Source organism: Geotrypetes seraphini, chromosome 1 (genome assembly GCF_902459505.1).
Source record: "Geotrypetes seraphini chromosome 1, aGeoSer1.1, whole genome shotgun sequence".
Classification (NCBI taxonomy): domain Eukaryota; kingdom Metazoa; phylum Chordata; class Amphibia; order Gymnophiona; family Dermophiidae; genus Geotrypetes; species Geotrypetes seraphini.
The window spans coordinates 159,607,517-159,622,048 of NC_047084.1; positions in this window are offsets into that span (position 1 = coordinate 159,607,517).

The following is a 14,532-nucleotide window of genomic DNA, read 5'->3' on the forward strand; positions in this document are numbered from 1 at the left end:
AGGAAACATACAGGAGGCTGAAAGAAAGGAAGAAAGATTGGATGCACAGTCAGAAGAAGAAAGTGCAACCAGAGACTCATGAAATCACCAAACAGCAAAGGTAGGAAAAATGATTTTATTTTCAATTTAGTGATCCTGTATATAGCATTAAGATAAGAAACAATATATGCAGTGTTAGATTTGTTTTATAATGGTTTTGCGGCTCCAAGTTTTTTTTTCTTTTCGAAAACGGGTCCAAGTGGCTCTTTATGTCTTAAAGGTTGCAGACCCCTGCCCTAAGGCCTTCTCATAGTAGTGATTCTTCTGCCACTTTTTCACCCAGCAGCGATGTGATTGCACATCACGAAGTCAATGAGTCAACAGCACTTAGGAATTCTTTTGAATAGGCACACATTCAGGTCTCCTGAAGCAGGAATCGAAACGGGGCCAAGTCGGGACTCCATAAATCCTATTTAAAAGCTAAGTGGAAGTATACTACTTTAGAAATACAGTGATGATTGCATGTTGATACAAGAAGAGAAGATATCACCTTTTTTTGTATTTACTAAAAGATTTTAAAAGCAGTTTAAGCCATTCACTAAAGTCTTGGAGTGTGATCAATGTTTTATGAAGTTGCAATGACTGGAAGGTGAACTCTTACCACAGGGAGGTTTTTTAGCCTTCCTTTCAGAGTTTCATGGCTCTGAGCATTTTATATATATTTTTGATCACTCTTCATAGACAGGTTACTTTTTGAGGTCAGTTCACTTTTGTGCATTTAAACTTCTTTCTGACCTTGTTCTTACAATTAGATCCCTGAGCTTTCTATAGGAAATAAGCTTGTAAACATTGGGCACAGTATGCTGATTGATTGGGTATTCATGGTTGGTAGCCCTGAATATCTATCTGAGTCTTGAGTGGCCACTAAGTTTGTGAGTACCATCTTTATTCAGTGCTGGTACCAAATATATCCTGGACAAGTTGGAACTGCTGTTTACTGGATAGTTTGAGAACCAACACATATCACTGGTGTTTTGAATAGCTTCCAGCTCTGCCCCTGGATAACCCTGGCACTATTCAGATAGCACTGTGGTGATCAGGCATGATTTTTACAGCAGTACTATCCAGTTAGGTACCATTGAATATTGTAGTCCACAAAAATGACAGAAAAACAAAAGCTCCTCTGTGGGTCCAATAGCAGCACAAACAAAAATGGAGTGGATTGATGGTAGTAAAAGTAGGCTTGAAGTAAAAACCAACCAAGCCTTATTGGACAAAAGCATATTTGTAACCTTTAAGGTGACTCGAAACAAGCCAAGTAGAAACTAAAGAATGTTCTCATAAGTGGTCTAATTTTAGAAAAGTGCCCCACCTTGCCATCACGGATTTTGCTGAAACTGTTACGAAACTTACATGACTCTAACCTTGGTAAAGTTTAACATTCACCAGTGGAATACTTTTAGAGATACAGTCAAACCGCGGTTTGCGAGTCTTTTGCAAGACAAGCAAAACATTCTCGCAAATCTTGCCTCACAAACTGAGCGTTGACTCGATCTGCAAGCCGCCCCTCCCCCCCAGAAAACCAACATCGCCCACCCAAACCCTTACCGCGATCGGACACCGGCACGCAGTACCAACCCACAGGACATGCCGGCACATCCTGTAGGTTAGTGCTGGTGCCCGATCGCAGTAAGGGTTTTTTTTTTTTGGGGGGGGGCTCTTCTCCCTTTAAAAGAGGAGACTGAGAGGGAACATGATCAAAACATTCATGATAATGAAGGGAATAGACTTAGTAGATAAAGACATGTTGTTCACCCTCTCCAAGGTAGGGAGAACGAGAGGGCACTCTCTGAAGTTAAAAGGGGAAAGATTCCGTACAAACGTAAGGAAGTTCTTCTTCAGCCAGAGAGTGGTGGAGAACTGGGATGCTCTTCTGGAAGCTGTTATAGGGGAAAACACCCTCCAGGGATTCAAGACAAAGTTAGACGAGTTCCTGCTGAACTGGAATGTACGCAGGTAGGGCTGGTCTCAGGGCACCGGTCTTAGACCTAAGGGCCACATCGGGAGCGGACTGCTGGGCATGATGGACCACTGGTCTGACCCAGTAGCGGCAATTCTTATGTTCTTATGAAAGCATTTTCAGCAGCTCAACTGTTTTACCACTTATGCTTCATCAGGGTAACAAATATTCTTTCTACATCATTCTGATGTAACTTCCTGCTTCCACAAGGGTGGACCGCTACAGAGAAAAGGTTCCAGTCAGTAGCAGAAAGCCTTGTATGGAGTAAGTAACTTTTGAGGTTAATGTGCAGGGGGGGGGGGGTAGATTCCTATCAGTCTGCCCCCATTGTTGGTTAAGTTACTTCTTTATTTCTACTTAGTATGTATAAACTGCTTAAAGCCTAAGCACTTTACATTCAGGCATTTTTTCCTTGCAGTGGGCTCACAGTTAATGTACCTGGAGCAGTGGAGGATAAAGGACTAGATTCATCAACCTGCCCGATTTGGGCCTGATCCAGGCAGGTCTGCCATTCCTAGAGAGGCTTATTTCAAGCACAGATAATTTTCTGGTCTACCAGTGTTCTGCTTGACATTTATTTTTTTTAAATGGGAGCTAATTTTGCAGCAGAATAAAAGCCTAGCTAAATTTAATATAGACAAAGTGATGGGACTGGATGGGATAACATCCAGGAGTATTGAAAGAACTTAGGAGCAAATAACCTGCAGCCAGCTAAGGTTGAAAAGATTATTGCTGGGATAGATTTACAGATAGAACATGAGAGACAAAACAGATTGAAAGGGGTTAATGTGCCCATGTTACTATCTAGGTAAGGTGGCTTTCATCTGAAGTGGCTGACTTTAAAATGAACTCCAAAAGAGGTAATTGCTCACAAAATGATTTGTAGCATCCTAAGTACTCATAGTCCCATATAGGCCATTATGATTAAAATTTAATGCAAATGATTGTGCCATAATTTTTCGAGGGCATTTTCAATTAAATTGTATTATAGCCCAGTATCCCAAAGGGACTACCAAGTAACTGCAGTATAAATCTTATAGATGTTAAGCCTTCCACCTGATAAAACATTACAGTCTGCAAATATGATGCTAATCTGATTCATTTATCTCTGCCACAAAAAAGATCACAATTATTTCAGATTTCACAGTTCATGCTGCACTTGTCAATAGGAGCCTCCAGATGGCAATATTGTACAAAATATGCACATTGTTCCACTGAGTGGTAAAAATTTTCCTGCAAATATTTTAGCCTCACTGGAAATAAGGAAGGTGTTCAATCAATATCAATCATATAAGAAAAAAAATATATATATATTCTGGGGAACAAGTTTGTCATATCTTTTGACTTGTTCTCCTACTTTGGGCTTTCAGTTCAGTCTGAGATGCCACTGGCAGGAGCCTTTATTTTTTTTTTTTTTTTTTACACAGTAGACAGGGTTTTCTTCAGAGCAGGCTGATTTAAGACTGCAAAATTATCCATTCCAACTACTGAGCAAATTCTAAATAGAATGACAAATATTGAAATGTCTGTATGCAAATGCCAGAAGGCTAAGAAACAAGATGGGAGAGTTAGACTATATTGCACTACATGAAAAGATAGATCTAATAGGCAACTCTTGAGACCTGGTGCAATGAAGATAACCAATGAGGCGCTGTCATACCAGAGTACAAACTATATTGCAGTGATAGGGTAGATTGAATTGGTGGAAGCATAGCGTTACATGTTATGGACTGAAAATTTTACAGGAGCCCAAACACACTTTTGAATCCCTAGAGGTGTAAAGGTAGGGTTACCAGACGCCTGGATTTACTCGGACATGTCCTCTTTTTAGAGGACATGTCCGGGGGTCCAGATGTCTTTTCAAAACCCAGCGCTTTCTATGGGTTTTGAGAAGCTTCCAGCTCGGGACCACCTCAAGAGGGCATCTGCGCCTGTGCTGATGCAAAATGGTGACATCACACTCATGCATGTGATATCATTGCATCACCTGCGCATGCACAAATGCCCTTCTGATGTTGCTCCGAGCATGAGAACAGGCTAAGGGGGCAGGGCTGGGGCGGAACAGGGTGTTACTTGGGCAAAACAGGGTGGGGCCATGGATCCGGATTTTACAATAGTAACATTTAGTAACCCTATGTAAGGGTAAAAGGATAGTGATAGGAGTGTACTACTGTCTGCCTAACCAGGATGAATGGGCAGATGCTGAAATGTTATCAAGAAAAATATAGTGGCGCTAGAAAAGGTTCAAAGAGGAGTGACCAAGATGATAAAGGGGATGGAACTCCTCTCATATGAGGAAAAACTAAAACGGTTAGGGCTCTTCAGCTTGGAAAAGAAATGACTGATGGGAGATATGACTGAAGTCTACAAAATCCTGAGTGGAGTAGAATGGGTAGATATGACTGAAGTCTACAAAATCCTGAGTGGAGTAGAATGGGTACAGGAAGATCAATTTTTCATTCCATCAAAAATTATAAAGACTAGGGGACACTCAATGAAGTTACAGGGAAATACTTTTAAAACCAACTGGAGGAAAATTTTTTTCACTCAGAATAGTTAAGCTCTGGAACGTGTTGCCAGGGAATGTGGTAAGAACAGTGGTGTACCTAGCATATGTGACACCCGGGGCCCATCATTTTTTGACCCCCCCCCCCCAACTGTACGAAAAACATGATTTTTAGTAACAAGCCACATGTCACATATGAGTACCTAGGAAAAGGCAGCATCTTACATACTGCAGTGAGCAGTACAACATCAATACACCCATTGTAAAACTAAACAAGCCAGACTAGTACAGATCAATCCTGCAGTCAATCCTAACAAAAAACCATGTCTTTTGAACACACAGAAAACACCTTCGCCTAGTATGGAATGTCATCACAAACTAACCCCTCCCCCTTTTACAAAACTGTAGTGTGGATTTTAGCCACAGTGGTAACAGCTCTGACGCTCATAGGCTGAGCATCAGAGTTGCTACCACCACGGCTGGCGCTAAAAAACGCTTCACAGTTTTGTAAAAGGGGGATAAAATATAAATACATAGACAAAGGTTAAATTGAACCAGTAAGAAACTGGACTCTGCATACAATGCACCACAGAAACAGTGACACATGTTTCCTAAAGCAATAAATAAATAGAAAATTTTTTTCTACCTTTGTCTTCTGTGGTTTCTGCTTTCCTCATCTTCTTGTAACTCTCTTCCTTCCATCCGCTGTCTGCCGTCTCTCTTCCCCTATATGGCATCTTCTCTCCTATACCCCTTCCAGAAACTGTATTCCTCCCCTTTCCATTTCTTCTTTCACCCCCATTGATCTGGCATCTCTCTCCTCTCCTTCCCTCTCCCACACCTTTCCTCTGCAATCCCTTTCCCTCATTTTCCTTTTCAGTTTATTTTCTGCATCTGTCTAGATTATGTTCTTACTACCCTCTCATCAATGTACTTTTTTACCCTCTACCTAAAGCTTGCCACCTCTTTCCTTCACCCCTCCAGTGTTTCCCTAACTCAATCCTTTTCTCCCCATCATGTGCCCTCCTTTTATTTATCTCCTCCTTCCATCATGTACCCTCTTTCTCCAACCCTTCCATCTAGTACCCTTCTCCTCTCTGACCACTTCTATCCAGCATCTGCTCCTCTCTTTCTCTCCCATTTCCTTCCTGCATTTGCTCCCTTATCTCTCCATCTGCACTTCCATCCAGCATAGGCTCCCCATTACCATCCAATGTCTGCCTTTTCTCTCGCCATCCACCCCTCTTCAATCAGCATGTGCCCCCTTTCTTTCCCTCCAATATCCTTCCCCCTTTCTCTGTACATCAATTCTATAAGCACCACCCTTCCATACCACCCTGCCCCTTTCTTTCCCTCCACCACTCTTCCATTCCAGCAATCCTGCTCCTTTCTCTCCCTTCATGCAGCAAGGTCCCACAATGACTGTAGCTGCCGGCTGCCAATCCACCCCACTCCGACGAACTTGCTCTGGAGCGGACTCAGCAGCCGCATGCTGGAAGGTCCCGCGATGACTCGTCTGCTGGCTCTGCTCCGGAAGAAGTAAGTTATGTCGGAGGGAGTGGATCCGGCAGACGCAGGAAGTTGTGGCAAAGTCTCGCAATGATTGCGTCTGCCGGGTCCACCCCCTCCAACGTAACTTACTTCTTCCGGAGCAGAGCCGGCAGATGAGTCATCGCGGGACCTTCCTGCACCTTAGCGCGGCTGCCGACTCTGCTGCAGAGAAAGTAAGTCAGAGGTAACGTGACCATTTATTTTTTTTCATCAAAAGGGGACATCTATTAATTGTGTATCATTTCTTTCTTTCTGCACTCAGGCCCAACAATTGTCCCTTTCTATTCCTTCCTTCCCATGTCCTTAGTGCCCCCATTGCCTCCTTCCCGTGTCCTTAGTGCCCCCAGTGCCTCCTCATGTCTTTAGTGCCTCTGTCCTGTGTCCATAGTGCCCCCAGTGTCTCCTTCCCGTGTCCATAGTGCCCCCAATGCCCCCTTCCCATGTCCTTAGTGCCCCCAGTGCCTCCTTATGTCCCCCCACTACCTTCAAGATTTTGTCCACCCCCAAAGCCAGCCTGTCTGCCTGCCTATCTCCCTCCATCCCTGCTGCGCTAAAGCCAGCCAGCTTGCCTGCCTACATCCTTTCCTCCCTGCCGTGGGAAAAAGGTGGCTCTCCCCTTCCTTTCTCCCGGTCTGCGTCACTGCAATCTTACCTCCCCCCCACCGACAAGAAGTCTTTCCGATGTCAATTCTGACATCAGAATTGACATCGGAAAGACTTCTTTTCGGCGGGGGAGGTAAGATTGCAGCGGCGCGGGCCGGGGGAAAGGAATGGCAGGAGGACCCAGACCTGGCTGTGCACCCAAGCTGTGCACCCGGGGAGGACCACCCCTTCCACTCCTTGGTACACCACTGGGTAAGAGCGGATAGCATAGCTGGTTTTATGAAAGGTTTGGACAAGTTCCTGGAGGAAAAGTCCATAGTTATTGAAAAAGACGGGCAAAGCCACTGCTTGCCCTGTATCGGTAGCATGGAATATTGCAACATCTTGGGTTTTGGCCAGGTACTAGTGACCTGATTGTAAAACCACTTAGATAATCTTGATAGGCAGTATATAAAAACCTAATAAACTTGAAACCTGGATTGGCCACCGTGAGAATGGGCTACTGGGCTTGATGGAACATTGGTCTGACCCTGTAAGGCTATTCTTATGTTGTAAATTAGAGAATCTAACAAACTAGGGAACACAATAATGGATGATTTCAACTATCCTGATATTGACTGGGTAAATATAACATCAGTACATGCTAGGCCAGTGTCTCTGAAAGTGGTGTGCCCTGAAGTAATTCCAGGTGATCCATAAGAGATTTCAGAATTTTACTTTTTTTTTTTTTTTTTTTTAAATTTCTTTCATAAGTATACACTAGAATAGATGACATGTATGTTACATACGCAATGTTATGAGCGTCTGGGTACGTAAGGATACAACCGTCCCAAAAGCATCATTCTTTGACATGATTGGTCCTTGAAAACTAACAGCAAGTAATTTTATTTTTTATGCAGTAGCTATCTTAACTTGAGCAACAAAGTAAACAAAGCTTTGTTACCGTTTGGATCTTTTTATCTTTGTTAACTTGGATTTTCAGCTCTGACAAATTGAAAAAAAAGACAATGACTGTAGCTGGTGGATAATGAAATGGGTGTTTGCTTGTTGATTGTCGAGCCACGTTTTGAGTTAATTTACACTTAAAAACAAGCACATCCATCGCATTGATTAGCAATTATATTCTATCTACTTTACCCCTCCTTTACTAACACGTTACACGGGGTTTAGGAATTCTATGAGCATCGGAGCAGTTACTGCTGCTGCTGGTGTTATAACCTGCGCTACGTATTAGTTACAATCACCCATGCAGAGCTTAAAGAACTTAAAAAAAATAACTCTGAAATTTAATTTTTGTTAGTGTTGCAATTTTATAATTTCAATTATAATGTGCTGTGAAAAACATTTGGCTCCATTTAGTGTGCCAGAGCTAAAAAAGTTTGAGACACATTGTGCTAGGGAGAGAAAATTCCTTGATGAAATCAAGGACTGCTTTATACAGCAGCTAATTCAGGAACGGACAAGAGGCTAAGCAATTCTGGACCCTGTTCTTAGTGGAGCACATGAATTGTTGCGGGAGGTATTGGTGCTGGGGCCGCTTGATAACAGCAATCATAACATGATCAAATTTGATATAATCCCTGGAGTAAGTTCACACAGGAAATCCAATGCAACAGCATTTAACTCTTAAAAAAAAAAAAAAAAAAAAGGAGCCTATGGGTTAGATTCATTAAGCAAACTCATTGTGTACCGATCAGTTTGCAACCCGATTTTACTCCGGCCTGATTCACTTACCTCTGTGCCGATCTGTTAATTCAAGGCAATAAAAATAGAAAAGAAAAAATATTGTAAATATTAAGGGACTGTAATATGTTGTTTTGAGAAATCTCTCTCTTCTGTTATAGTACACGTTACCAAGGACATGATAACACATGGCATTGAGGTGCCTAGTTACAGAACTGTTTAAGATGAATATTGTTAGTTTGGGGGGGTTTATTTTCTTATTGGATTCAACCAGCTCTTTTGAATATTTAAGCCTTATGCGTTTGTATGTGTGGAAGGGAGGGGATAAACTTATGAGACCATCAGGATGGCTGATATGAATATTTGATTCATGAGGTGGGTCTTTTGAATGTGAGCGCTCTCCCACCTATGAAATTTCATCAAATGCTGCCTCCGAGTGGAATTAAATCTTTAGAGAACTCTTTTGCCACACCCAAGTCTTTGACTGGTGACTCTGTTACAGCAGCCCTTATATAATAGGTACAATATAACATATTTGCCCAAGTGCCCTTCTATACAATAACCCTCTTTGTAGGTATCTGGAATTTGCATGCAGTTGGTTAACCCTTTATTTGGCATTGTTGCTCGGAAGCAACATGTGTTTTCTGTGGCTCTTATGGGAGATCTGCATCTCCAGATGCCTGTTTACTTGGCACTGTTGCTCTCATTCAAATTCAAGTTGCATAAAGCAGCCATTTCACCATCTGCCAATTAAAGGGTTAATGAGCCATTTAATGGCAACAATTATTGGCATGCAAATTAGAATGTGCATGCGCAAATAGCTGTGCACTAAAACTGGGGGCCCAAACCCCTTAGCTTTTTCTATTCAGTTGGATGGCTCCGATAAGGTTAGAATTTACCAACACTGCAGCCTGCAAATTTTTTTTTTCTTTTCTCTTTTTAGTAGTTTTTAATTTTATTTTAAAAAAATTTTCTTTTTATTTTCCTTTTTGGAATGTAGTTATTTTTACTTGTATGTTTTATAAATTTTGTGAACTGCTCTGTTATTGCATAAGGAAGGGCGGTATATTAAATAAAATAAACCATAAACCAATAAGGGACATAGCAAGCATTGCCGCACTGTGCTCCACCCACAATGCGCTTTTCCGCACCAAGCCCTCACCTCTGTCCCATCTCTGTCTTCATTCCTGTACCAGTTAGCAGGCTGTCTTACCCACTGCTTATGCTGGCTGAGCCTTCCTGCTGACATATGATTACTATAAAACCAAATCTTTTCCAGGGAAGGGAAAATGGTAAAACTTGAGGTTGCAGGGAGGAAGACGTAGGAATAATGTTAGGAAATTATTGTTCACGAAGAGGGAGGTGGATGCCTGGAATGCTCTCCCGAGGGAGGTGGTGGAGATGAAAATGGTGGTGGAATTCAAAAAAGCATGGGATGAACATTGAGGATCTTTACTTAGAAAACAAATGGTGGGCAAATTTGTGCTCCAGCTATAGATATGAAAAAAATGAATGCCGATAGTTTGGGGCACAGTAATTTATTTAAATTGGTTTGGAGCCCGTTGACATCATATATTATTCACTATAGCAGTCTTTGATTACGAGTCAGTTTTTATTTTCTTACACATCCAGGGAAGGGTGGGGGGGGGTATTTCTGTCCTAATTTTGACCTTTGAGTATTTACATATCGGGTGAGTGGGAGCATGGGAGGACATTATTAATTTTAATAGGGTAAGGCTATTGGGAAAATCTATGTTTCTGTGTTGTATTGAATAATCATTCAATACAACACAGTGTATTGGAGAAAATGGTTTTGGTTATGTATATTTGTAAGTTGAATGTGCTTTTGTTGACTAATTGTATGTTATATATCTGTATATTGCACTATTGCAGTTTGGAAAATCAATAAAGAAAACAAATGGTATAAATTAAAGAACTAAGGACGGTATTAGACAGACTTGTACAGTTTGTGTCCCATATATGGTGATTCGGTATAGGATAGACTGGGAAGGGCATCAATGGGAACTCCACTAACTTGGAAAATGGTGGACACCTGGAATGCTCTCCCGGAGGAGATAATTGCGGAATCCACCATTCCAGGGTTTAAGGGTAAGTTAGATGTACATCTCCTTATGAGTGGCTTAAGGTGACATAGGTAAGGTTAAGCTAGATGCACATCTCTTATGAGAAGCTTAGAGTGATATGGGGACTAATACTATGGCAGGGTACACCTGGCGGGGCCTCTGCGTGTGCTGATCGCTGGACTTGATGGACCTAGGGTCTGTACTGGAGATGGCACTTCTTATGTTCTTATGTTACTGGCCAGACTATATGGTAGATATCCTGCAAACAACAGGATGGTTGGATAGGCTAGAGTGAGCTTAGATGGCAACTTCAGCAGTTGAAACTAGGACAATACCAGGTAGACTATGGCTCAGAAATATCAAAGAAGAGACAAGTTAATTTAATCATGTATTTTTAATAAGAATAATTAATGGGCAGACTGGATGGACCATTCAGGTCTTTATCTGCCTCATGTACTATGTTATGTTACTATAATTTACTGGTCCCATGAAAAGGGTTTTGCGGTTACAGTACATGAAATCGACTTTTGCCAGGTTCTGATTAAGGAATAAGCTAAGATGGAAGTAGAAAGAGTTTTACAACAAAGGAAGACAGACTATGATATGCTACAAGTCACTGCAGTAAACTGTGGGTTGGGATTGAGCAGGTGAGGGTGGGCCCCATCTCCTTGGCTTATTTACTGTGGCTCCCTAAGAGATAAGCTGAGGTATACCCTTCCCATTTGCAAGTTTGGGATACTAAGTGACATAGGCAGCAGAACACTTTTTTGTTTGGGGGGGCGGGGCCAAAAACTCTGTCCTAGTCCCTTCCCAAGCCCCACCCCAGACCTTGCCCCCATAATAATAGTACTAATTGTTCCAATCGTAATTATTTTAGCAAAGTTTTGTATTATTCACTGTTATCATTTACGGCTATTGTAAACATAATGTAAATAAGTCATAAGTCTGTAAATTCAAATATTTTGTGTTCCTGGCTCTTTATTAGTCCATAGACTGTTTATCCTTGATGGCAACGACATTTTTGGAATGTCCCGTCATCCGGAACACACGATAGGAAAAGGTTAAACTACACAAAGCACACTGTATGCAGAGAAAACATCATTTATAATCTGCTTTTTTCAGAGAGGTCAAAGCAGTTGATTTTAAAATATGCAATGTCACCCCCATGCTCACTAGTCCCCCCTACCCAATGCTCTTCTCTACAGCCCCTTCCCCAATACTGTTCTGTACAGCCTCCATGCTCTCCAGTCCCCCTCCCTGAACCTCTTCTCTACAGCTCCCCTTCCTGATGCTGTCCTCTACAGACCCCCATGTTCTCCAGCCCCCTCCCAAATGCTTTTCTTTATAGCCCCCCCTCCCCAATGCAGGATGTTCTCTTAGGCTTCGGTCCTGGCCTCCCCTGATGCTCTCCAGTTCCCCTCAGGCCCCAGCCCAACTGACCTTAATCGGGATGGAGGGAGCTGAAGAGAAATCCCATGATAACTGTAGTTGTGGCCTACAGTAGCAGCGGTGGAGGCCCTGGACAGCACAATTGCGGCCGGGAGCAGTGAAAGAGGATCCTGGACCTAGGGGCCATCTGGCGGTGTCAACGGTGTCAGTGAGTGGTAGACACTGCTCAAAGGGTGATAGGAAGTTATGTGTCATATAATTTCTTACCACCAATTTTTTGGGGTGCCATGGCTCCTGTGGCCTCCCCTGTTCCGACACCTATGCTGAGTAGGATTCCTGACTTTATAAATTCACACCTATATGTTATAAACCAATGTTTGTATCTGGTCAGTTCTCTCCAGTTTGTAAGACATGGGAAAGTCTGGGTTTGACTACTTGGGCTCAGCTTTTTGATGTGTCCACCTTGTTGACCTTTGAGGGCTCTGTCAACCTGGTAAAAAAATACTGGGTTGGGAGTGATTTACTTTTACCAGGCTATGCTCCTACAAATAGCATACAAATCATATCCATGCTATTTGTGTGGAGTAGCCCAGTAAAAGAGGGGGGGGGGAGGGGGAGCAACTTGTATCTGGCACTTGCTCAGAAAAGCGATTGCTAGGCCCAGCTCTTCTTGCTGCCTGCAGCCATCGATCTCTATCCTTCTGCCCAGATGATGAAGGCTCTGGACTGGAGCCATAGTCAACTGAGGGCTGGTAGAGGGGAGAGCAGCTGCTGCTGACTTAGCTGATTCACGGCTTCCCCTGCCGGCTCCTGTTCCTTGTAACGCATTAAATAATTGAAAAAAATTCTTCTAACAATACTCAGTATATAGGGAGCTCTTTATCAAATAATCTGGCAACAAAACCAAAACAGTAAAATAATTTAGTGAACTAGAGAATGACACACAGGGACTAAGTTTTTCCCGTCCCCGCAGGAACTCAATTTTCCCGTCCCATCCCCACAAGTTTTGTCGCTGTCCTTGCCCCATTCCTGTAAGCTCTGCCTTCACTGCACAAGCCTTGAACACTTATGATTTTAAAGTGTTTGAGGCATGTGCAGATGAGGACGGAGCTTACAGGGATGGGACGGGAAAATGAGTTCCCGTGGGGACGGGGAAAAATTTACCCTTTGTCATTCTCTAGAATGAACCAGCTGGGAACATTTCTGACATGTCGATGTAGGAGACAAACCCAAGTTATACAGCTGGTTCTATGTATTGACATTCTCGTAGTTCAGCACTGACCGAGATCTCTGGAATGCGTGAGTTGCTATTGTTTAAGTGCTGCTAAATTGATCTTGGCTGCCGCATGGAAAGAATCAGGAGGCCCTCGGTTTAATAAGTTGCTCTACATTTATGAGATGGAAAAACTCATTGCAATTCAGTGCAAGACTGTGCACAAGCAGGAAAAGGTTTGGGTCAGTTTAAAGACATGATATGAACTCTCCTGGTGCATTTCAATTGCGCTATGTATTGCTTTGTTTTGGATGGGGAAAATTGTAATAAAAAAAAGGTAGCTATTGAATTTTGTTAAAATAGCAATTAGCTTTACTATGTTGCTTACGTGTTTGATGTGCTTTGATTGAAGTATTCTAGTATGCTGATTTGTTATGCTTGCACTGTTGGGGTTACTTGGGACTACTGCACAAGTGTTTGTTTCTTCTTGGTGTTTTCAATAAAGAACCTCGTTGAAAAGAACATAAAAACATTGCAGTATGAAGACAGGGTTAGATTCAATGCTCCCTCTAACGAGTGGCCGGATGCATGCAAATATTTTTCTTTTCTTTTTTTTAATTCTTTATTTAATAATTTTTATTCTAATACAGCGATCTCACCACAAAACAAATCAACAAAGAATTGCACATCCAGAGGGGATGGGTTGGGTGGGTGGGAAGGATTGGGTTGGGGTTTGCACAATTAAATATTTGCATATTTGGAAGCGTATGAATTTACTTTATCAATAACGTTATATATAATAATTTTTACAGGGAAAATATGTTGATCTCACTATATATTGTAAAGACTAGGTGATGTATAAAGTGTAAAATGTATTATTTTCCTTGTATTCACTTAATGAAAGTATTAAAAATGAATAAAGATTAAAAAAAAAAAAAGAATACGATTCACAATCTTAGTAAAATAATAAAGGTAAAGATAATGCAGCTTATCTATCCTATTATTAAAGGAATCCTATATCACAACACAATCATCATTGAATGTGATTCACAATCTTAATACACTATTAAAGTTAATGCAACAAATCTATCCTACTATTAAAACAATCCTAACCCCTACCTCCCCCACCCCCACCCCCCTCCACGGAGACCAGAATAAGACAATATACTTTTCAATTCTTTCTTTAAACTTCTTTTTCCATTTGTATGTAACTCTCCCACATACAGTCTATATTTCTCACAGACTATTCCCAGATGTTCCCTCATATCTTTTAATGTTGGTACATCTCGCATGCGCCATTGCTGAGCCAATGTCAATCTAGTGGCTATAAATGCCAAATCCAAAAGTTTAAATTGAAAAGATGTTAAGCCTTCTGTTTTTATTCCCAACAGTGCCATTTCAGCATTCAATTTAAGGGGAGTCTGGATTAATCTGCTCAGATAGCCAAATACTTGTACCCAAAACCTCTACCCTTTGACATTCCCACCACATATGATAGAATGTA